The sequence below is a fragment of the Pseudophryne corroboree genome, chromosome 3, assembly GCF_028390025.1.
Source record: "Pseudophryne corroboree isolate aPseCor3 chromosome 3, aPseCor3.hap2, whole genome shotgun sequence".
NCBI classification, from domain to species: domain Eukaryota; kingdom Metazoa; phylum Chordata; class Amphibia; order Anura; family Myobatrachidae; genus Pseudophryne; species Pseudophryne corroboree.
Window position 1 is genome coordinate 80,528,132 of NC_086446.1, and position 24,864 is coordinate 80,552,995.

At 48.7% G+C, this 24,864-nt stretch overlaps 1 protein-coding gene across 1 annotated transcript in view; it reads right to left on the minus strand.

Moving 5' to 3' along the window:
- LOC135054807 (NACHT, LRR and PYD domains-containing protein 3-like) overlaps positions 1-24,864 on the minus strand; it is a 430,555-nt gene that overhangs the window by 321,124 nt on the left and 84,567 nt on the right. The gene's annotated exons all lie outside the window — the stretch shown is intronic.

Consider the following 24,864-nt stretch of genomic DNA (forward strand, 5'->3'; position numbering starts at 1 on the left):
TACTACTGCGGATCCAACCTGTAGTCACCGACTGCAAGTATTTGAAGACGACTCTGTAGCAAACAACGCACTGTCTGCAGGGTCAGTATCGGACTGACAGTCTTCCATTTTTGGAACTATCCCAAACCGAAATATAAACGCGACTTGGGTGTTGACTGCGGTATCAAACTACTGAGACTACTCGAGTCTGTGTCCTCTGCAGACATAGGCAGACCTGTCTTGCCAATGGCAATGAAAGGAAACTGTTGACTGGATTTTATCAATCTGTGAATCCAACTCTGCGGATCCACCCAACTGTGGATGTCCACAACTGACGATTGGAGAAGCTGGAACCCCATTATGGCACTGTCTTGTCAGTGACTTAGGTGTAAAAAACCACTGAAACCTGGTTAGAGAGATCTGGAAGTAGGTGGCAGTACCATAACCGTAGTCCACCACATGTTCTATGTATGGCTGCTCCTGTAGCAGGGCGCCGAATGAACTGAGGCGTAAAGACAATATGCTGAGTAGTTCCCTTCAGGAATTGCGTATACAATGATAGGAAATCAGATTATCCTCTGATAAAAGCAAGTGTCTAAGACAGGACCGAACCCCTAACCAGCGCAAGGTAAAGCCTCTATTCTCGTTTGAAATCCGACTCCGCCAGTTAAAAACGTAGCCAAAGTGAACGTCGTGCCACAACTAGTGAAGCTGAAACGCGAGTACAAAACCGGCCGACGGCCACAGAAGCTGTAAACAGCGATAAGTGTAAGGTGTTCTTCTTTGTAGGGCAACGTGAACTGGAGTGCCATGCCACTACAGCCTTGTTAACCCAAACTCCCCCCAAAGCAGAGTGAAGCCACACCCCTACTGCTGTATACAGTAAGGTATGCTCCGACGGGTAATAAAATGTCGTAGGCTGAAACTGACAAAGGATAACAGTTGAGAACCTGACTTACTGGCCTATTGGGCTGGCGGTGAATTGACGGCAACTAATCTAGCTGAAACAGTCAATTTATAAGACAAATAAGCACACTATGTCCCCTCAGGCCGTACATGCGCCCGCATTCCTCCAAAGAGGATCGGCAAATGTCCGCCCGTGCAGCCGAATTTGTCCGACATACAGTCTGACCAACTTTGCAGCGAAACTGCTTGTTTGAGTTTGCATTAGATTGACTGATCATTTACACCGAGCAGCAAGTACAGAAGAACAGACCCGTACCGGGACTTGGTACCACGTAAGTAAAGTGTGTATAAATCTGCATTACAGTGCACGTGTGTTTGTACAAAACAATAATAAAAAAATAAAAAAATCCTAACAACACCTCGGCTCCTCCAGAGGCTGAGTGTAGTAGGGCAGCAACTGCCTGTGAAGAACCAGGAAGTAATGTTAAAATGGTGTCCAGCCATGTGCTTGCTTATTGCAAGAATAGTAATGTTATCTGATACACCAAACTCGATATACACATACACGTACAATAAGTCGCAAACAGACCCCTGTAAATATATATATACATATATGTACCCACATACAGACCACCAGATATATATATATATATATATATATATATATACACATATATATCTATAATTGTGGCCCCCTCACATAAACGCAGCTTAGTTATTGGAGCCTCCCTGCGGGCATTCCTCCCCCCCTTTCTCCTGCAGCGTTGGACCACGGCAGCTATGAGAGCTGTCCGTGGTCATTGCAGACTTACCCCCTCCCTGCTGCCATCCCTTGAGCTCCGTGTATTGTGTAGACAGGAGCCGGGGAGCGGCGGAAGTAGGGGCCGGGGAGTGGCGGGACTGGAGGGCTGGTGGCCGGAGTGGACCTGCCGGAGATTGGGGAGCGGAGGAAAGAGCAGGTCGCGGCAGTGGCTGTCCGCGGTCAGCTCGTCCGCTCTCCCCTCCCGAGCCGCTGTGTGATCCGGAAGTGAGGAGGGCGGCATCGGAGATGCGGGGAGCAGCGAGCGTCCCTGCGGTAGTTGAGATTCCCTGACGAATGCCGCAACGGGCCGATATGCGTTGGAAACATATCACCAAGTCATTACAAGAGTACTTCAGTCATCTATTTTAACTTTAACAGAGCCTCAAGGGAGTGAAAAACAAAGACGGACGAGGAAGAACAGCCGCCTCACCAAGGGAACGTCGCGGTCACGTGACCATAACACGTGACCAGAACAATCCGGAAGCGAGAGGAGGACAGCGTCGCTGAGGAAGAACGGAGCAGGCCGCCGGCAAGAGGATACAAGACGGAGCTACGAGGACAAGGCAAGGGACTCTGTAGGAGAGGAGAAGACACGGCAGACAGCCCAATAGGGCTAGAAGCAGTTGTCTTCCTCCCTCTCCAAGACGGTGACCGCTTCCCCAATCGCACAGACAACCACGGTGCGCTCAAAAGAGCAACACCGCGAATTGTCAGAGCACAGGGGCGGTCGGTATGTCCGGAGCCCTCACTACCTGACTAATAGCAACCACTAGGATCCCGTGCCGTACCGGCCCTCCGGGGGTACCCCTATTTGTTTTTTGAACTCTTTCTATTTGGACATATTATAGACACCTATCAGAGGCTCTGGACATTCTAACAGAACTATAGACACTACAGAGGTGGGACGCCACCGACCTGAGTGTCTCCATTCCTTCACATTATTTAACGGACTCGTTATTATACCTCCAGACACACATATCCAATCTCGTTCCGAGAGCCAGTGCGTATCCGGTCACTTGACCACTACCTCCCCGCTATTAAATAAAGAAAAGAGGCTCTGCTCTGATGTGTGGGGAGAGTGTAGCAGGAATTTTAGTTCTTTTAAAACACATGCAGCCTTTTAAAAAATAAAAAGTCGCATATAGTAAATAAATGAGTGAGCGACGGCAGTGAGAGCTGCCTAACCGCTCAGTTCCTGTACCACCCGTGGAGGCCATGACGGGGCTTCTTTGCTAAGCACCGTCCTGCTTCCATGTGCCGACGGAGGCTGCAGACAGCTCTTTGAAAAAATCAAAATATATTCTGCAGGTAGTCTGCACGTGAGAGGGTGCTCTTTTTAGAGAGGACCGACACGCCAGTAGCTGCGTACAGCAGCTTCCACTATCCTGGACCCACGCCTTTTTGGAAGGGGGGACGGGATGTGGATAAATATATATAAAAAAAAAAAAAAACCTTGAAGTTTTCTGTAGAGCTAAGATCCACTAGTACCTTCCCAACTGAGGCACAGAAAAATACTGAAGTCTCTATGGGAGTATGGAGGGGGTAACCAGTTGCTAATTTAAATATTTAAATGTGCCATTTCCGGCTACGCCCAGTCCATATCCCAAGAGTACTCCAGTGACCCCTAGTGGATGAAAAAGAAAGAATCAGATTTGAGATGGGAATCTCCAAACTCTACCCTAACACTGTCCAGCATGTGTGGGCTACATGGGCAAGCAGCCAGTATTAGCCCTGCATGAAAGTATAATGTATTTGCACACCTTGCTTGAGACATAGAGTAGATTAGGTGTGAAGTTGCTATTTTTGCTTCAGCCCCATAGTGTATAAAAGTGAGTTGTGTGTTGCACTCCTCAGCCTACATCAGGGTGTTTCTCACGATTAGTGCAAAGCCATTTATGGTTTAATAATTTATAGTATAGCAAGAAAAATCACAAGAGTGTCAGATATTCACAAACAAACCACATATGGGAGGAGAACTCATCCGTCATCTTACACCAGTTACCAGTGACCCAATACTAGAAGCTGTCATAGAACCTACAATAGGCAAGTTTGATCAATTTCATTTACACCTTAGTACAAACCATATTGGACTTTCTTTTTGAATGAAAGACTTGTTTAAGATTAACTGTCTAGTTTATTTACTCTTGGGACAATTTTGGGAACCCCTCTGTCCCTTCTTTGTAGCAAATGACTGATGCAGAAGTTGCTACTGTCAGATTTTAATACAAATCTGAATATACTGTAATACTAATGTGCAAAAGAGATTATATGCAGATTATGTTACATTGTAGTACTAAATTTAAAATTTCAGCAATATAAAATATAGTCACACTATCTCACACACCCCTACATATATCAATGTGCACAGGTATATTATTACATAAGAGTATCCCAAGGAAAGCTTCAGCAGTGACCTCTTGGTGAGTATGGGGTGGAGCTAATCACAGCACTTGTGATGCCTATAACCAGTGCGGGGAGAGGATTGTGTTCAGACATATGGGTAGGGATTTATGCAGGTAGAAGTGGGCACCGGGTTTTATTGCAGCAAAACAGGGTTCATGTTGTTTCTGCTGGGACTTGGAATGTTGTAGTTTGATCTGGGCAGGACAGTACAGGAGGGGGCTGCTAGGAGTAGGGATGTAGTAGTGGGGTCTGGGCAGAACAGTACAGGAGGAGGCTGCTGGGTGTAGGAATGTAGTAGTGGGGTCTGGGAGGGACAGTACAGGAGGGGTCTGATAGAAGTAGAAATGTAGCAGAGGGCTCTGGGCAGAACAGTACAGGAGGAGGCTGCTGGGAGTAGGAATGTAGTAGTGGGGTCTGGGCAGGACAGTACAGGAGGGGTCAGCTGGGAGTAGGAGTATAGTAGTGGGGTCTGGGCAGGACAGTACAGGAGGGGTCAGCTGGGAGTAGGAGTATAGTAGTGGGGCCTGGGCAGAACAGTACAGGAGGAGGCTGCTGGGAGTAGGAATGTAGTAGTGGGGTCTGGGCAGGACAGTACAGGAGGGGTCAGCTGGGAGTAGGAGTATAGTAGTGGGGTCTGGGCAGGACAGTATGGGAGGAGGCTGTTGGAAGAAGGAATGTAGTAGTGGAGTCTGGGCACGAAAGTATGGGAGGAGGCTGCTGGGAGTAGGAATGTAGTAGTGGGGTCTGGGCAGGACAGTACAGGAGGAGGCTGCTGGGAGTAGGAATGTAGTAGTGGGATCTGGACAGGACAGTACGGGAGGAGGCTGCTGGGAGTAGGAATGTAGTAGTGGGGTCTGGGCAGGATAGTACAGGAGGAGGCTGCTGGGAGTAGGAATGTAGTAGTGGTGTCTGGGAGGGACAGTACAGGAGGGGTCTGATGGAAGTAGAAATGTAGCAGAGGGTTCTGGGCAGAACAGTACAGGAGGAGGCTGCTGGGAGTAGGAATGTAGTAGTGGGGTCTGGGCAGGACAGTACAGGAGGGGTCAGCTGGGAGTAGGAGTATAGTAGTGGGGTCTGGGCAGGACAGTACAGGAGGGGTCAGCTGGGAGTAGGAGTATAGTAGTGGGGCCTGGGCAGAACAGTACAGGAGGAGGCTGCTGGGAGTAGGAATGTAGTAGTGGGGTCTGGGCAGGACAGTACAGGAGGGGTCAGCTGGGAGTAGGAGTATAGTAGTGGGATCTGGGCAGGACAGTATGGGAGGAGGCTGTTGGAAGAAGGAATGTAGTAGTGGAGTCTGGGCACGAAAGTATGGGAGGAGGCTGCTGGGAGTAGGAATGTAGTAGTGGGATCTGGATAGGACAGTATGGGAGGAGGCTGCTGGGAGTAGGAATGTAGTAGTGGGGTCTGGGCAGGACAGTACAGGAGGGGTCAGCTGGGAGTAGGAGTATAGTAGTGGGGTCTGGGCAGGACAGTACAGGAGGAGGCTGCTGGGAGTAGGAATGTAGTAGTGGGGTCTGGGCAGGACAGTACAGGAGGGGTCAGCTGGGAGTAGGAGTATAGTAGTGGGGTCTGGGCAGGACAGTACAGGAGGGGTCAGCTGGGAGTAGGAGTATAGTAGTGGGGCCTGGGCAGAACAGTACAGGAGGAGGCTGCTGGGAGTAGGAATGTAGTAGTGGGGTCTGGGCAGGACAGTACAGGAGGGGTCAGCTGGGAGTAGGAGTATAGTAGTGGGGTCTGGGCTGGACAGTATGGGAGGAGGCTGTTGGAAGAAGGAATGTAGTAGTGGAGTCTGGGCACAAAAGTATGGGAGGAGGCTGCTGGGAGTAGGAATGTAGTAGTGGGATCTGGACAGGACAGTACGGGAGGAGGCTGCTGGGAGTAGGAATGTAGTAGTGGGGTCTGGGCAGGACAAAACAGGAGGGGACTGCTGGGAGTAGGAATGTAGTAGTGGGGGGCGTGGCTTGGATCGGTATGGAGTAGCTGCGTGCAGCCTTAGCTCTCCACAAAAAATCCTGAAAACTCATCCGTTTTCCCCAACCCATGGATCCTGCTCCCTGCCAGCTGACCCCTGAGTGTGTGCTGCCTCGACTGCTACCCCTGTTGACCCGTTGCGCGGCACGGTTGAGCTCTGGTGGACCTTTCAGTGCGGTCCCCGGCTCCCTGCCTCCCCGCCAGCCGCCGCTGGAGATCCGGGAGCGGCGCGTGTCCGCGCGCCCGGCGGTGCCTGTGAGCTGGCCCTACGGCTGAGAGTTGCAGAGGAGGGGACCCTATTATCTGCTGTTCGGCAAGGGTACATGCCTGAGACCCCGCTGCGGAGACGCTGGAGACCGAGCCTGGGGGAAAAAAGCCCGCGAAAAGCCGCCATCTTTAGCCCTGCAGCTCCTTCTCCCCTAGCTGTGCGGAGCAATGACTGGGGCTGCCATCCTGTTTCCCTCCTGGGCTTAATACTTCCACGAAGCCCTGCAAAGCCAGTGACCTTTATATTTTCTCCTGGATGGACTGTATATACTTCATTGAATCCGGCTGCTCTCATCAAATGCCTGTTCTGCTGTGGTGACGACCTAGGTGACCCTGACTCAGCTTTTACTCAGCTGCAATTTATACCACGTACGCCTGCTTCCTAACTATCTGCAGTGATTCTACATACTTGCTCTGTTTATTTGGGGTGCTATATCTGCCCGACCCGGGCAGCCCTAACCCGTGTGCTAAATCTGCGGTAATACTCCTGTGGATCTGTACACCCGTCCAGGGGCACCATGGTGAAGGGAGGACAGAGTGCGGCTAACGCTGCTGCGAAACTGGAGAGATATGCCAGACCACAACAGGCGTCTGCGTCGGCAAGGAGAGGTGAAGCCGGCCCGCCCTCGCCTGAGGCCGAGGTGGACGCCTCCGACCAAGATGAGCAGGTTCAATCTACCCAGCAAATATTGCAGGCCATCTCTGCATCCGAGCAGAGGGTTACGGTCCGGATTGGGCAAGTACAAATAGATGTTTCTCTGCTAAGACAGGATATGCAGAAGATCCGAGAGCGTGTGGGTGAAACTGAACATCGGATATCGGCTTTGGAAGATGCTGCTTCGCCCATGCAGCTGAAAGTGGCAGACCTATACACTCAGGTGACGTCTATGCAGGCTAAAATGTCTGATGTTGAAGGGAGATTGCGGCGCAACAACATCCGAATTGTCGGGTTGCCCGAGAAGGCGGAGGGCAACTCCCCGGAGTCATTTCTTGAAGGATGGCTTATTGATCTGTTTGGCAAGGAGGCGTTTACCTCCCAATTTGCGGCGGAGAGGGCGCACAGGCTCCCGCCTAGACCGCCGCCGCCGGGGGCCCCGGCTAGAACATTTATTGCACGCCTCCTGCATTTCAAGGACCGGGACACTGTGCTCCGACTGGCCTGAACAAAGGGCCCTATCCAACAAGATGGACATAATATTTCCGTATTTCCTGATTTTGCCCTGGAGGTGCAAAAGAGCCGATCTCAATTTATTCAAGTCAAGCGCCAGCTCAGAGACTGAAATATACAATATGCTATGATGTTTCCAGCCAGGCTGCGGGTGGTGCTTAACAACACCACACATTTTTTCACATCTCCCCAGGATGCCGGTGCATGGCTGGAGCGTCAGCCACGTCCTCCTTAATATTGTGTTATTGCTCTGAGGCTGCTTTCGGCTTTTCCTATGCACCCATTTGTCCAAATGCATATTCCTGTAAATATAAATGCAAAATGAGAATATATGCAATGTGGGGTGTACGGGTGTGGGGGAAGAATTTACGATATCACTCGCTATGTATCGTTATGATGAGGAGATAAGGGTCAGTCCCACATTATTTTTAGAGATGAGCGGGTTCGGTTTCTTTGAATCCGAACCCGCACGAACTTCACTTTTTTTTTCACGGGTCCGAGCGACTCGGATCCTCCCGCCTTGCTCGGTTAACCCGAGCGCGCCCGAACGTCATCATGACGCTGTCGGATTCTCGCGAGACTCGGATTCTATATAAGGAGCCGCGCGTCGCCGCCATTTTCACACGTGCATTGAGATTGATAGGGAGAGGACGTGGCTGGCGTCCTCTCCATTTAGATTAGATTTAGAAGAGAGAGAGAGAGAGAGATTGCTGTGATACTGTAGATTAGAAGAGAGTGCAGAGTGCAGACAGAGTTTAGTGACTGACGACCACAGTGACCAGTGACCACCAGAGACAGTGCAGTTGTTTGTTTTATTTAATATATCCGTTCTCTGCCTGAAAAAAACGATACACAGTCACACAGTGACTCAGTCTGTGTGCACTGCTCAGCCCAGTGTGCTGCACATCAATGTATTGTATATAAAGCTTATAATTGTGGGGGAGACTGGGGAGCACTGCAGGTTGTTATAGCAGGAGCCAGGAGTACATGATAAATAATATTATATTAAAATTAAACAGTGCACACTTTTGCTGCAGGAGTGCCACTGCCAGTGTGACTAGTGGTGACCAGTGCCTGACCACCAGTATATTAGTAGTATTGTATACTATCTCTTTATCAACCAGTCTATATTAGCAGCAGACACAGTACAGTGCGGTAGTTCACGGCTGTGGCTACCTCTGTGTCGGCACTCGGCAGGCAGTCCGTCCATCCATAATTGTATTATAATATATACCACCTAACCGTGGTTTTTTTTTCGTTCTTTATACCGTCGTCATACTAGTTGTTACGAGTATACTACTATCTCTTTATCAACCAGTGTACAGTGCGGTAGTTCACGGCTGTGGCTACCTCTGTGTCGGAACTCGGCAGGCAGTCCGTCCATCCATAATTGTATTATAATATATACCACCTAACCGTGTTTTTTTTTTCGTTCTTTATACCGTCGTCATACTAGTTGTTACGAGTATACTACTATCTCTTTATCAACCAGTGTACAGTGCGGTAGTTCACGGCTGTGGCTACCTCTGTGTCGGCACTCGGCAGGCAGTCCGTCCAACCATAATTGTATTATATACCACCTAACCGTGGTTTTTTTTTCATTCTTTATACCGTCGTCATACTAGTTGTTACGAGTATACTACTATCTCTTTATCAACCAGTGTACAGTGCGGTAGTTCACGGCTGTGGCTACCTCTGTGTCGGCACTCGGCAGGCAGTCCGTCCAACCATAATTGTATTATATACCACCTAACCGTGGTTTTTTTTTCATTCTTTATACCGTCGTCATACTAGTTGTTACGAGTATACTACTATCTCTTTATCAACCAGTGTACAGTGCGGTAGTTCACGGCTGTGGCTACCTCTGTGTCGGCACTCGGCAGCCCGTCCATAATTGTATATACCAGTGACCTAACCGTGGTTTTTTTTTCTTTCTTTATACATACATACTAGTTACGAGTATACTATCTCTTTATCAACCAGTCTATATATTAGCAGCAGACACAGTACAGTGCGGTAGTTCACGGCTGTGGCTACCTCTGTGTCGGCACTCGGCAGCCCGTCCATAATTGTATATACCAGTGACCTAACCGTGGTTTTTTTTTCTTTCTTTATACATACATACTAGTTACGAGTATACTATCTCTTTATCAACCAGTCTATATATTAGCAGCAGACACAGTACAGTGCGGTAGTTCACGGCTGTGGCTACCTCTGTGTCGGCACTCGGCAGCCCGTCCATAATTGTATATACCAGTGACCTAACCGTGGTTTTTTTTTCTTTCTTTATACATACATACTAGTTACGAGTATACTATCTCTTTATCAACCAGTCTATATATTAGCAGCAGACACAGTACAGTGCGGTAGTTCACGGCTGTGGCTACCTCTGTGTCGGCACTCGGCAGCCCGTCCATAATTGTATATACCAGTGACCTAACCGTGGTTTTTTTTTCTTTCTTTATACATACATACTAGTTACGAGTATACTATCTCTTTATCAACCAGTCTATATATTAGCAGCAGACACAGTACAGTGCGGTAGTTCACGGCTGTGGCTACCTCTGTGTCGGCACTCGGCAGCCCGTCCATAATTGTATATACCACCTAACCGTGGTTTTTTTTTCTTTCTTTATACATACATACTAGTTACGAGTATACTATCTCTTTATCAACCAGTCTATATATTAGCAGCAGACACAGTACAGTGCGGTAGTTCACGGCTGTGGCTACCTCTGTGTCGGCACTCGGCAGCCCGTCCATAATTGTATACTAGTATCCAATCCATCCATCTCCATTGTTTACCTGAGGTGCCTTTTAGTTGTGCCTATTAAAATATGGAGAACAAAAATGCCACTCCTAGATGGGCCCGGTGTTTGTGTCGGCCACTAGGGTCGCTAATCTTACTCACACAGCTACCTCATTGCGCCTCTTTTTTTCTTTGCGTCATGTGCTGTTTGGGGAGGGTTTTTTGGAAGGGACATCCTGCGTGACACTGCAGTGCCACTCCTAGATGGGCCCGGTGTTTGTGTCGGCCACTAGGGTCGCTTATCTTACTCACACAGCGACCTCGGTGCAAATTTTAGGACTAAAAATAATATTGTGAGGTGTGAGGTATTCAGAATAGACTGAAAATGAGTGTAAATTATGGTTTTTGAGGTTAATAATACTTTGGGATCAAAATGACCCCCAAATTCTATGATTTAAGCTGTTTTTTAGTGTTTTTGGAAAAAAACACCCGAATCCAAAACACACCCGAATCCGACAAAAATAATTCGGTGAGGTTTTGCCAAAACGCGTTCGAACCCAAAACACGGCCGCGGAACCGAACCCAAAACCAAAACACAAAACCCGAAAAATTTCAGGCGCTCATCTCTAATTATTTTACTGCTATTTGCTGCTGTGTACTGGGGCATATGCCCGGCTAAATTGGTATTGTTTCTTTTTCTTATTCTCTTCTCAGGGTTGGGGAAATACCCCTTTTTTTTTTCCTCTACGAATTGTGGAGAGCTCTTACTGAAAATAGTGTAAGGGCTTTTCCTTAGGTTCTTTGGTTAGGCCCTTATCCCTTAGTTTGGTTACTTAATGGGAGTTATGGGATCCAGGTATGCCTTAAGTTTGCGAGGTGATACAGGGTGGGTGCGGGGGGGGTTAGTTTATTTTTTTCCAAGCCATCATTTTTTAGTTCTGTGCGTATTTTGCAATGACAAGTGCTTTCTGTATTATGTTGCTCTGTGCTCTCTTGCCTCCTGGAACGTAGGGGGACTGGTTGTCCCTGTCCCTATGTACTATTTGCTCAACGTTGCTATGTTGCGATGCCAGGCTCTGCTGTATGTCTATTTAACCTATCCTGCTACCCCTCTCCGTTATGATCTCTATGTCTACTGTTTCTGAGGGGCTCCGTTTGCTCAGCTGGAACGTTCGGGGATTGAACGAAAGAATCAAAAGATCGTTAGTCCTGACTCAGGTTAAAAAATATCAGGCAGACATAATTTGTCTTTCTGAAACACATTTGCATGGAAGTAGAGTGTTGGCGCTTAGAAAACCCTGGGTCAGTCACGTGTATCATTCCACCTTCTCTAATAATGCCAGAGGCGTTTCTGTAATGATTAGAAAGTCCGTACAATTTCATCTGGATGTATGTGAAACTGACCAATATGGCAGGTACGTCTTCCTACGAGCCCATATTAACAGCCGACTGTTTCATATATTAGCAGTAAACGTCCCCCCGCCATATAATAACGAGGTCCTCCGGCACGCTGCCCGTTTCCTGGCCCGGTCCCCTGCTACCCCTGTGATATGCCTGGGAGATTTTAACAATGTCATGGATGGTGGTATGGACAGGTGGAGGGAGTCAGATGCGTCTTCCCCTCCCCTGGCGTCCCCTACCTCGTTCGCGAGACTGGTGGGGGAGCTGGGGCTGGTGGATATATGGAGATGTCGTAATCCCGCGGCCACTCAGTTCTCCTGTCAGTCCGCTACCCATCATGCATTCTCTCGTATTGATTTGGTGTTGGTTTCCCCTGATTTGTCTCCAGACGTGCTGGCGGTGGACTATCTCCCTAGGGGCATATCGGATCATTCTCCTGTTTTGGTCACAGTTAATATAGGTTGGGAGCGGGGAGCAAGAATGTGGAAGCTTAACCCCTTTTGGTTGACTCTGTTGGGGGAGGGTGCGGATCTGATAGCCGCCTGGGAAGGGTTCCAGGAAGATAACTCACTATACAATGTTCTGACGATGAAACATGATGCCTTTAAGGCTTTTTTGCGGGGCTCCTTTATAAAGAGGATCTCTGAAGTTAAAGCGTTCAGTAAGAGGGAGGAGATGCGGTTGGAATCTTTGTGCCAGCAGTTGGAATCTCAATATCTTGTTACCCATTTGCGGTCTGATGAGTTGTTGTGGAAGAACGCGCAGAGTGAGTGGTCGGATTGTTTATTTGAGAAGTCCAGGCGTAGACTCCTTTTTGCGGGACATGAGCAGTATTTTCGGGCTGAGATGAATGGCAGCTATTTGGCCTTTTTGGCCCGGTCTGATTCCCCTAGAACAGTGATTCAGTGTGTGAAGAATTCTGCTGGCCAACTGTGTTATTCTGGAGCAGAGGTGGCGGAGACCTTCCGTAGTTATTATTCCTCGCTTTATGCCTCCCGGGCCAGTTACTCTGATGATCAGCTGGGGGAGTTTTTGGCTCAGTTGACCTTGCCATGCTTGTCCCGGGAGGACTCTGGGGCTCTGGATGCGCCTATCACGGTGGAGGAGGTGGAGGCCGCGATCCTGTCTCTCCCGGCGTCTAAGGCACCGGGATCTGATGGACTTCCGGGTGAGGTCTATAAAAAATACATTACTTTTTTTGCCCCCTATCTCTTACAACTGTTTGAACTACTTTTAGAGGGTGGGGCTCTCCCGCTCTCTATGGCCGAGGCCAATATAATTGTCCTGCTGAAACCGGGGAAGGACCCCCTGCTCCCTGAGTCTTATCGACCCATTTCCCTCCTCAATACTGATGTAAAAATACTAGCAAAAATCTTGGCATCTCGATTGAATTTGGTAATTACAACTATAATTCATCCAGACCAGACTGGCTTTATGCCGGGTAAGTCCACGGCCCAAAATCTACGTAGATTGTTCTGCCATCTCCAGAGAAGTGATATAGGGGGGTCGGACGCGGTGGTGGTGTCCCTTGATGCGGCCAAAGCGTTCGACTCTGTAGAATGGAGGTACCTGTGGGGGGTGCTGGAGAAATTTGCCTTTGGCCCTCGATTTATTGGCTTTATCCAATTACTGTATTCCTTGCCTGTGGCTCGTGTGACGGCCAATGGTTTCACGTCTGAGCTTTTTGCATTGGAGAGGGGCACTCGACAGGGCTGCCCCCTATCTCCTGCACTGTTTGCGATGGCCGTGGAGCCGTTGGCCGCCCTGCTGCGCGGTGATGGCGGGGTCAGGGGAGTTGAGATTGGGGGTCATGTGGATGTGGTGGCGCTATACGCGGATGACATGTTACTTTTTCTACAGGACTCTGACGACTCTCTTCAAACAGCATTACAGGTAGTAGAGAATTTTGGTATCTTTTCCGGTCTGTTAATTAACTGGGACAAATCCCACATTTTCCCTATTTCTGGCCTTCTCCCCGAAAATACACAGGGGGCGTATCCTTTGCAATGGACACTGCGGTTCAAATATCTAGGCATTTGGATTACTCCTATGGCGCGTAGCTATATGGCCCAAAATATTGACCCCATACTAGCGACATTTAAAGAGAAGGCACATAGCTGGAAAAAATTACCGCTGTCGGTCCTGGGTAGGGTTAATTTATTCAAAATGGTGATGCAGCCAAAGTTTCTCTATGCTCTACAGAATTCCCCAGTCTACCTTCCCAAGAAGACCTTTGCTGTTATTGAGGGAGTTTTATCCTCATTTATATGGAGTGGTAGGCCGGCGCGGGTCTCTATCAGAACATTGTGTAGATCTCAAATGTCCGGCGGGGCAGGTCTCCCAGATCTCAGACTATACTATGTGGCCGCTCAGCTGGCCCATTTGGGTGAATGGACCGGGGACTCTCTGGGGGATACGATGAGGGGGTTTCTGGCTGAGCGGACGGAGTGTTCTCCTGCTTTCTCTCTCTCTCCTCTTCAGCTTCTCCTTTCTGGTCTCTCAACGTCTGGCTTGCCTCCCCTGTTGCGTCAAGCCTTGCTTATCTGGCGCTATGCGCATACTTTGTATGACTGGGAGGGACATGATACCTGTACCCCACTGTGGTTCAATAGTGCAGTGGTTCTCAAACTCGGTCCTCAGGACCCCACACAGTGCATGTTTTGCAGGTAACCCAGCAAGTGCACAGGTGTAATTACTCACTGACACATTTTAAAAGGTCCACAGGTGGAGCTAATTATGTCACTTGTGATTCTGTGAGGAGACCTGCAAAACATGCACCGTGTGGGGTCCTGAGGACCGAGTTTGAGAACCTGTGCAATAGTGCATACCATGAGCTATATGAGATGTCGCTAGATAACATATGGATTGCTAGGGGAGTCGTGGCACTGGGTCAGCTATACCACGGTGGAGTGCTGAAGTCATTTCAGCAACTGAAAATCGAATTTGATGTGCCTAACACAGGTATGTTTCGATATTTCCAGCTTAGACATGCTGCACAGACCCAATTCCCTCGCGGCCCACCATCGATTGCTGACTCACCTGTTAAAACGATGCTTGCTTCTTTGAGCCAGAGGGGGAGGGTGTCTGCCACATATGCTGCTTTAAATAACAATAGCTATCCCGATCTATTAAATAATCTCCGTACTAAATGGGAGATTGATTTGGGGCAATTGTCCCAAGAGCAGTGGCTCCAGATTATGAGCTCCCTTAAATACACTACGCCATGTATAAGGTATAAACAGGTTTTTCTCTACATTCTACACAGGGCCTATCGCACTCCGGTTATTTTACAGAGGGCTGGTCTTAGGGAGGATTCTTACTGCCCCAGGTGTCAGGCAGCTGATGCCGGTTTTTGGCACTTACTGTGGGACTGCCCTGAGATCTCCCTTTTCTGGCATAAAGTGTGGTGTGATGTGGTCATGACAGCACCGTCCCTCCCTACATTAGATCCTGGCATATGTTTATTTGGGCTAGATTTGGAGGAGACACACTCTGTTTTACTATACAAATATGTCCTGTGTCTCACAACGCTAGCTAAGGTGGTTATTGCTAGGGTCTGGTTCTCTGCTGATGTACCTAGAGTGGAGCACTGGAGGGCGTTGGTGAACGAGGTAATTCGTCATGAGAGACATATGTACAAAATAAGGGGTTCCACCTCCCGATTTACGAAGATGTGGGGCCGCTGGGGTAGCGCAGGATTAGGCGAGCAAGTATATTGAGCACATGAGCGACATTAGTAAAAACATGGATACTCCTTGTCGTGGATACATGTATGTAAAGATATATGATAAGTAATAACACGCACACCAAATTGTGATTGGATAATATCTGTTTGTTGATGGCAACTGTTAATGTTGTAGTTAAATCTCAATGTTGATGTTTTGTTTTGTTTGTATGTGACACAAAACTCAATAAAAAACACTTGATTTAAAAAAAAAAAAAAGGAATGTAGTAGTGGGGTGCATGCAGGGCAGAACAGGAGGGGGCTGCTGGGAGTAGGAATGTAGTAGTTGGGTGCATGCAGGACAGAACAGGAGGGGGCTGATGGGAGTAGGAATGTATTTGTGGGGTCTGGGCAGGACATTACGGAAGGAGGCTTCTGGGAGTAGGAATGTAGAAGAAGTCGGGTCTGTGCAGGACAGTACAGGAGGGTCTGCTGGTAGTAGGAATGTAGTAGTGGAAACTGGGCAGGACAGAACGGGAGGAGGCTGCTGGGAGTAGGTATGTAGTAGTGGGGTCTGTGCAAGATGGTATAGGAGGGGGCTGCTGAGAGTAGGTATGTAGTAGTGGGTTCTGGGCAGGACAGTACAAGAGGAGGCTGCTGGGAGTAGGAATGTAGTAGTGATGTCTGGGCAGGACAGTACAGGGTGGGGCTGCTGGGTGTAGAAATTTAGTAGTGGGGGTCTGTGCAGGATAGAATAGGAGGGGGCTGCTGAGAGTAGGAATGTAGTAGTGGGGTTTTGGCAGGACTGTATGGGAGGAGGCTGCTGGGAGTAGGGATATAGTAGTGGGGTCTGGGCCGGACAGTAATGTGGAGACTGCTGGATATAGGAATGTAGTAGTGGGGTCTGGGTAGGACAGTAAAGGAGGAGGCTGCTGTTGAAATGTAGTAGTGGGGTCTGGGTAGGACAGTACAGGAGAAGTCTGCTGGGAGTAGGAATGTAGTAGTGGTGGTCTGTGCAGGATAGTATAAGAGGTGGCTGCTGGGAGTAGGAATGTAGTAGTGGGGGTCTGTGCTGGATAGAACAGAAGGGGGCTGCTGGGAGTATGAATGTTGTAGTGGGGTAAGGGCAGGACAGTAGATGAGGGGACTGCTGGGAGTAGGAATGTAGTAGTTGGATCTATGCAGGACAGTACAGGAGGGGGCTGATGGGAGTAGAAATGTAGTAGTGGAGTCTGTGCAGGTCATTACGGGAGGGGGCTGCTGGGAGTAGGAATGTAGTAGTGGGGTCTTTGCAAGACAGTACTGGAGGAGGCTGCTTGAAGTTGGAATGTAGTAGTGGGGTCTGGGCAGGACCGTACGGGAGGGGGCTGCTGGGAGTAGGAATGTAGTAGTGGGGCGTGTGCAGGAAGTACGGGAGGGGGCAGCTGGGAGTACGAATGCAGTACTGGGGTCTGGGCAGGACAATAATGAGGAGGCTGCTGTTGGACTGTAGTAGTGGGGCTTTGGCGGGTAGGACAGTACCGGAGGAGGCTGCTGGGAGTAGGAATGTAGTAGTGGGGTCTGTGTAGGATAGAACAGGAGGGGGCTGCTCGGAGAAGGAATGTAGTAGTTGTGTCTGTGCAGGATAGAACAGGAGGGGGAGTAGGAATGGACTAGTGGGGTGGTCTGGGCAGGACAGTATGGGAGGAGGCCACTGGAAGTAGGAATGTAGTAGTGGAGTCTGGGCAGGACAGTACAAGAGGGGGCTGGTGGGAGTAGGAATGTATTAGCGGTGTCTGGGCTGGACAGTACAGGAGGGGGCTGCTGTGTGTAGGAGTGCAATAGTGAAAATGGCACGACAGTACAGGAGGGGGCTCCAGGGAGTAGGAATGTAGTAGTGTGGCCTATGCAACACAGTATAGGACGGGGCTGCTGGTAAAAGAGTGCATTCTGGAAAATTAGAAGGAACAGTATATAGGGGGTCAATCAGATCTGATAGTAGATGTGCTAAATTTAGCTCATCTACGATCAGTTACTCTGACATGTGGGGGGACGCCCAGCACAGGGCTAGTCCGCCCCACTTGTCAGGCCCTCTCTCCCCCCCCCCCATACACACACACACACCTACACATGTACAAAAGCATCACACGGTGGCAATGGTTTTGTACCTGACGAGCAGCTCCCTGCCAGCGCAGCTCCAGTGCGCTGGCAGGCCACTACCCACCATGGCCTGGGTCGCAGTGGCAGCTTCCGCGGCCCACCCTCCCAACGGTCCAGACACGCCTCCATTGTCCAGAATGCACCCTCCCAGAATGGTCTAACGCCATTGGCACACCCCCTCTTGCCCCGCTACCGCCTCTGCCTGCCTGAAGCGATCGCAGCAGTGAGATGCTGAAAGCATCTCAGTGGGCTTCCGGGGTGAGCGTGCGCACCCCACAAAGTAATTCAGACTGCGATTGCTGCCGCTGCAGTGATGCAGTCTGAATTACCTCCATTGTTTTTGAGCAGGGAAGATCTGTTGCAGGAGAAAGGTAGAAGGTACAGGTTGATGAATGTTGATTCGGGGAGGCATGTGGATATATAGGGTGTATCCTCACTGTACTGTAAGCCTCACATAGTAGAGCTATACATTAAGTCACACAAGCTGTGAGAGGGGCTTACGGATACTTTGCATAATATCTGTAGTATTTAGATACATGTTATAGTGAGTGCGAATTTATCTTAATCTAATTTTGCTCATGTGGTTGGAAATTGTGTGGATTACCACGGTGTCTGCCCCATAGTAAGGTGACTGCCTGGTGTCCTGGGGACTTTCCTCAGCTGCTCCCCCTGGTAGTTTCATCAAAGATTCTATCACTGGCCCAAGACCCAGTCATTAAATATATTAATATATTATTATCATTTCTTTTTATGGTGCGAAAGGGTTCCACAGCACCTAACAAAGTACACAAATAAGCAAAAGACGAAAATAAAGATTTACAGTACTAGACAATTAGGTCTTTTGAATTCATGACGGTTTTTCCGACAAAAATAACGGCACATTTAGACAGAAATAGGTCGAATTTGCATTCCACTTATTCAATGACAGTGCCATTTTTCCGACTGTTGAAAAAAATGACACTGTCGAAAAGGACGTACTTTGTCGAATTTGCGGACGTTTTTGACAGGTTTTTGGTCAATTTTCGACAATGCCAATTCGACTTTTAGAAACGCCCGCAAATTGAATAGGATCCGACAGGAATTGAATAGACCCCAATGTAGGACAAGTACATGGTGAATAAACATTTCTGCATAAGGGGAGAGGACACTAAAATAATAATCATGATGGCAGAAACCAAGGGTTAGGTGTCATTGTAAGGAGCAGAAAATAAGATTTTACTTACCGATAAATCTATTTCTCGTAGTCCGTAGTGGATGCTGGGGACTCCGTCAGGACAATGGGAATTAGCGGCTCCGCAGGAGACAGGGCACAAAACTAAAGCTTTAGGATCAGGTGGTGTGTACTGGCTCCTCCCCCTATGACCCTCCTCCAAGCCTCAGTTAGGATACTGTGCCCGGACGAGCGTACACAATAAGGAAGGATATTGAATCCCGGGTAAGACTCATACCAGCCACACCAATCACACCGTATAACTTGTGATCTGAACCCAGTTAACAGTATGACAAACGTAGGAGCCTCTGAACAGACGGCTCACAACAATAACAACCCGATTTTTTTGTAACAACAACTATGTACAAGTATTGCAGAAAATCCGCACTTGGGATGGGCGCCCAGCATCCACTACGGACTACGAGAAATAGATTTATCGGTAAGTAAAATCTTATTTTCTCTGACGTCCTAAGTGGATGCTGGGGACTCCGTCAGGACCATGGGGATTATACCAAAGCTCCCAAACGGGCGGGAGAGTGCGGATGACTCTGCAGCACCGAGTGAGAGAACTCCAGGTCCTCCTCAGCCAGGGTGTGCCCCTGACCAAGTAGCAGCTCGGCAAAGTTGTAAAGCCGAGATCCCTCGGGCAGTCGCCCAAGATGAGCCCACCTTCCTTGTGGAATGGGCATTTATATATTTTGGCTGTGGCAGTCCTGCCACAGAATGTGCAAGCTGAATTGTACTACACATTCAACTAGCAATCGTCTGCTTAGAAGCAAGAGCACCCAGTTTTTTGGGTGCATACAGGATAACAGCAAGTCAGTTTTCCTGACTCCAGCCGTCCTGGAAATCTATATTTTCAGGGCCCTGACAACATCTAGCAACTTGGAGTCCTCCAAGTCTCTAGTAGCCGCAGGTACCACAATAAGCTGGTTCAGATGAAACGCTGACACCAACTTAGGGAGAAACTGGGGACGAGTCCGCAGCTCTGCCCTGTCCGAATGGACAATCAGATATGGGCTTTTGTGAGACAAAGCCGCCAATTCTGACACTCGCCTGGCCGAGGCCAGGGCCAACATCATGGTCACTTTCCATGTGAGATATTTCAAATCCACAGATTTGAGCGGTTTAAACCAACGTGATTTGAGGAATCCCAGGACTACGTTGAGATCCCACAGTGCCACTGGAGGCACAAAAGGGGGTTGTATATGCAGTACTCCCTTGTCAAATTTCTGGACTTCAGGAACTGAAGCCAATTCTTTCTGGAAGAAAATCGACAGGGCCGAAATTTGAACCTTAATGGACCCCAATTTGAGGCCCATAGACACTCCTGTTTGCAGGAAATGCAGGAATCGACCGAGTTGAAATTTCTTCGTGGGGCCTTCCTGGCCTCACACCACGCAACATATTTTCGCCACATGTGGTGATAATGTTGTGCGGTCACCTCCTTCCTGGCTTTGACCAGGGTAGGAATGACCTCTTCCGGAATGCCTTTTTCCCTTAGGATCCGGCGTTCAACCGCCATGCCGTCAAACGCAGCCGCGGTAAGTCTTGGAACAGACATGGTACTTGCTGAAACAAGTCCCTTCTTATCGGCAGAGGCCCTGAGTCCTCTGTGAGCATCTCTTGAAGTTCCGGGTACCAAGTCCTTCTTGGCCCATCCGGAGCCACGAGTATAGTTCTTACTCCTCTACGTCTTATAATTCTCAGTACCTTTGGTATGAGAAGCAGAGGAGGGAACACATACACCGACTGGTACACCCCTGGTGTTACCAGAACGTCCACAGCTATTGCCTGAGGGTCTCTTGACCTGGCGCAATACCTGTCCAGTTTTTTGTTCAGGCGGGACGCCATCATGTCCACCTTTGGTCTTTCCCAACGGTGCACAATCATGTGGAAAAAACTTCTCGATGAAGTCCCCACTCTCCCGGGTGGAGGTCGTGCTGAGGAAGTCTGCTTCCCAGTTGTCCACTCCCGGAATGAAAACTGCTGACAGTGCTATCACATGATTTTCCGCCCAGCGAAGAATCCTTGCAGTTTCTGCCATTGTCCTCCTGCTTCTTGTGCCGCCCTGTCTGTTTACGTGGGCGACTGCCGTGATGTTGTCCCACTGGATCAATACCGGCTGACCTTGAAGCAGAGGTCTTGCTAAGCTTAGAGCATTGTAAATTGCTCTTAGCTCCAGTATATTTATGCGGAGAGAAGTCCCCAGACTTGATCACACTCCCTGGAAATTTTTTCCCTGTGTGACTGCTCCCCAGCCTTTCAAGCTGGAATCCGTGGTCACCAGGACCCAGTCCTGAATGCATAACTGTGGCCCTTTAGTAGATGAGCACTCTGCAGCCACCACAGAAGAGACACCCTTGTCCTTGGAGACAGGGTTATCCGCTGATGCATCTGAAGATGCGATCCGGACCATTTGTCCAGCAGATCCCACTGAAAAGTTCTTGCGTGAAATCTGCCGAATGGAATCGCTTCGTAAGAAGCCACCATTTTTCGCAGGACCCTTGTGCAATGATGCACTGACACTTTTCCTGGTTTTTGGAGGTTCCTGACTAGCTCGGATTACTCCCTGGCTTTCTCCTCCGGGAGAAACACCTTTTTCTGGACTGTGTCCAGAATCATCCCTAGGGACAGCAGACGTGTCGTCGGAGACAGCTGCGATTTTGGAATATTTAGAATCCACCCGTGCTGTCGTAGAACTACTTGAGATAGTGCTACTCCGACCTCCAACTGTTCTCTGGACCTTGCCCTTATCAGGAGATCGTCCAAGTAAGGGATAATTAAGACGCCTTTTCTTTGAAGAAGAATCATCATTTCGGCCATTACCTTGGTAAAGACCCGGGGTGCCGTGGACAATCCAAACGGCAGCGTCTGAAACTGATAGTGACAGTTTTGTACCACGAACCTGAGGTACCCTTTGTGAGAAGGGCAAATTTGGACATGGAGGTAAGCATCATTGATGTCCAGGGACACCATATAGTCCCCTTCTTCCTGGTTCGCTATCACTGCTCTGAGTGACTCCATTTAGAATAGGTCTCACCGAGCCGTCTGGCTTCAGTACCACAATATAGTGTGGAATAATACCCCTTTACTTGTTGTAGGAGGGGTACTTTGATTATCACCTGCTGGGAATACAGCTTGTGAATTGTTTCCAATACTGCCTCCCTGTCGGAGGTAGACGTTGGTAAAGCAAACTTCAGGAACTTGCGAGGGGGAGACGTCTCGAATTTCCAATCTGTACCCCTGGGATACTACTTGTAGGATCCAGGGGTCCACTTGCGAGTGAGCCCACTGCGTGCTGAAACTCTTGAGACGACCCCCCACCGCACCTGTTTGTACGGCCCCAGCGTCATGCTGAGGACTTGGCAGAAGCGGTGGAAGGCTTCTGTTCCTGGGAATGGGCTGCCTGCTGCAGTCTTCTTCCCTTACCTCTATCCCTGGGCAGATATTATGGGGACGAAAGGACTGAGGCTGAAAAGACTATGTCTTTTTCTGCTGAGATGTGACTTGGGGTAAAAAAGGTGGATTTTCTAGCTGTTGCCGTGGCCACCAGGTCCGATGGACCGACCCCAAATAACTCCTCCCCTTTATACGGCAATACTTCCATGTGCCGTTTGGAATCTGCATCACCTGACCACTGTCGTGTCCATAAACATCGTCTGGCAGATATGGACATCGCACTTACTCTTGATGCCAGAGTTTCGCATATATAGAAATGCATCTTTTAAATGCTCTATAGTCAATAAAATACTGTCCCTGTCAAGGGTATCAATATTTCCAGTCAGGGAATCCGACCAAGCCACCCCAGCGCTGCCCATCCAGGCTGAGGCGATCGCTGGTCGCAGTATAACACCAGTATGTGTGTATATACTTTTTAGGATATTTTCCAACCTCCTATCAGTTGGCTCCTTGAGGGCGTCCGTATCTGGAGACGGTAACGCCACTTGTTTTTATAAGCGTGTGAGCGCCTTATCCACCTTAAGGTGTGTTTCCCAACGCGCCATAACTTCTGGCGGGAAAGGGTATACCGCCAATAATTTTCTATCGGGGGAAACCCGCGCATCATCACACACTTCATTTAATTTATCTGATTCAGGAAAAACCACATGTAGTTTTTTCACACTCCACATAATACCCTTTTTTGTGGTACTTGTAGTATCAGAAATATGTAACATCTCCTTCATTGCCCTTAACAAGTAACGTGTGGCCCTAAAGGAAAATACGTTTGTTTCTTCACCGTCGACAGTGGAGTCAGTGTCCGTGTCTGTGTCTGTGTCGACCGACTGAGGTAAAAAGGACGTTTTAACGCCCCTGACGGTGTTTTAGACGCCTGGACAGGTACTAATTGGTTTGCCGGCCGTCTCATGTCTTCAACCGACCTTGCAGCGTGTTGACATTATCACGTAATTCCTTAAATAAGCCATCCATTCCGGTGTCGACTCCCTAGAGAGTGACTGACATCACCATTACCGGCAATTGCTCCGCCTCCTCACCAACATCGTCCTCATACATGTCGACACACAAGTACCGACACACAGCACACACACAGGGAATGCTCTGATAGAGGACAGGACCCCACTAGCCCTTTGGGGAGACAGAGGGAGAGTTTGCCAGCACACACCAAAAACGCTATATTATACAGGGACAACCTTTATATAAGTGTTTTTCCCTTATAGCATTTTAATATATATATACATATCGCCAAATAAGTGCCCCCCCCTCTCTGTTTTAACCCTGTTTCTGTAGTGCAGTGCAGGGGAGAGCCTGGGAGCCTTCCCACCAGCATTTCTGTGAGGGAAAATGGCGCTGTGTGCTGAGGAGAATAGGCCCCGCCCCCTTTTCGGCGGGCTTCTTCTCCCGTTTTTCTGAGACCTGGCAGGGGTTAAATACATCCATATAGCCTCCAGGGGCTATATGTGATGTATTTTTAGCCAGAATAAGGTATTATACATTGCTGCCCAGGGCGCCCCCAGCAACGCCCTGCACCCTCCGTGACCGTTGGTGTGAAGTGTGTGACAACAATGGCGCACAGCTGCAGTGCTGTGCGCTACCTTCATGAAGACTGAAAAGCCTTCTGCCGCCGGTTTCTGGACCTTCAATCTTCAGCATCTGCAAGGGGGGTCGGCGGCGCGGCTCCGGGACGAACCCCAGGGTGAGACCTGTGTTCCGACTCCCTCTGGAGCTAATGGTGTCCAGTAGCCTAAGAAGCCAATCCATCCTGCACGCAGGTGAGTTGAACTTCTCTCCCCTAAGTCCCTCGATGCAGTGAGCCTGTTGCCAGCAGGACTCACTGAAAATAAGAAACCTAAAAACTTTTTCTAAGCAGCTCCTTAAGAGAGCCACCTAGATTGCACCCTGCTCGGACGGGCACAAAAACCTAACTAAGGCTTGGAGGAGGGTCATAGGGGGAGGAGCCAGTACACACCACCTGATCCTAAAGCTTTAGTTTTGTGCCCTGTCTCCTGCGGAGCCGCTAATCCCCATGGTCCTGACGGAGTCCCCAGCATCCACTTAGGACGTCAGAGAAAATAGTCTAAGAGAGGAAAAAGCAGATGAGGGGAGAAAAGTAGGGTTTTACCAGCGCTGGCTGTTCAAAAGACAATATACATGAAACGGTTTGTAAATAAACAACTATTTATCACAAAATAAGAAAACCCCAATAGGGCAAGATTAAAAAGTATATGTATATTCAAATTTAAAAATGCCACATAATAGAGAAAATAGTGAAAACCAATGTAATATGCTCCTGAGGAACACATAAACCAATGAAACGCATTGAGCCAGTGCAACCATTTGCTACTTTGCCACCAGATCTCCTGCAGACACTTCTCTGGCATCTATTGGACTTCTCTCCCCGTTTGGAATTGTCAATGCAGTATTATCAACCTAGAAGTTCTCTTCAGCAACTAGTGGATATATTCCCAAGCTGACCACTCGCAGCGGACTGCTTACTTATGACCTAGGAACTGACTACTATGGGGATTGCCCAATCCAGTACACATTGCTGCTTATTATAGTGACTTTGTATTCTATCAAGGAGAAAGTCCTAACCAAGGATTTCTCCAATTTATAAAGGCGCAATAGGCGGCTGTATTATCATTGGTTTTCACTATTTTCTCTATTATGTGGTATTTTGAAATTCAAATTTACATATACTTTTTAATCTTAACCTATTGGGGTTTTCTTATTTTGTGATGAATAA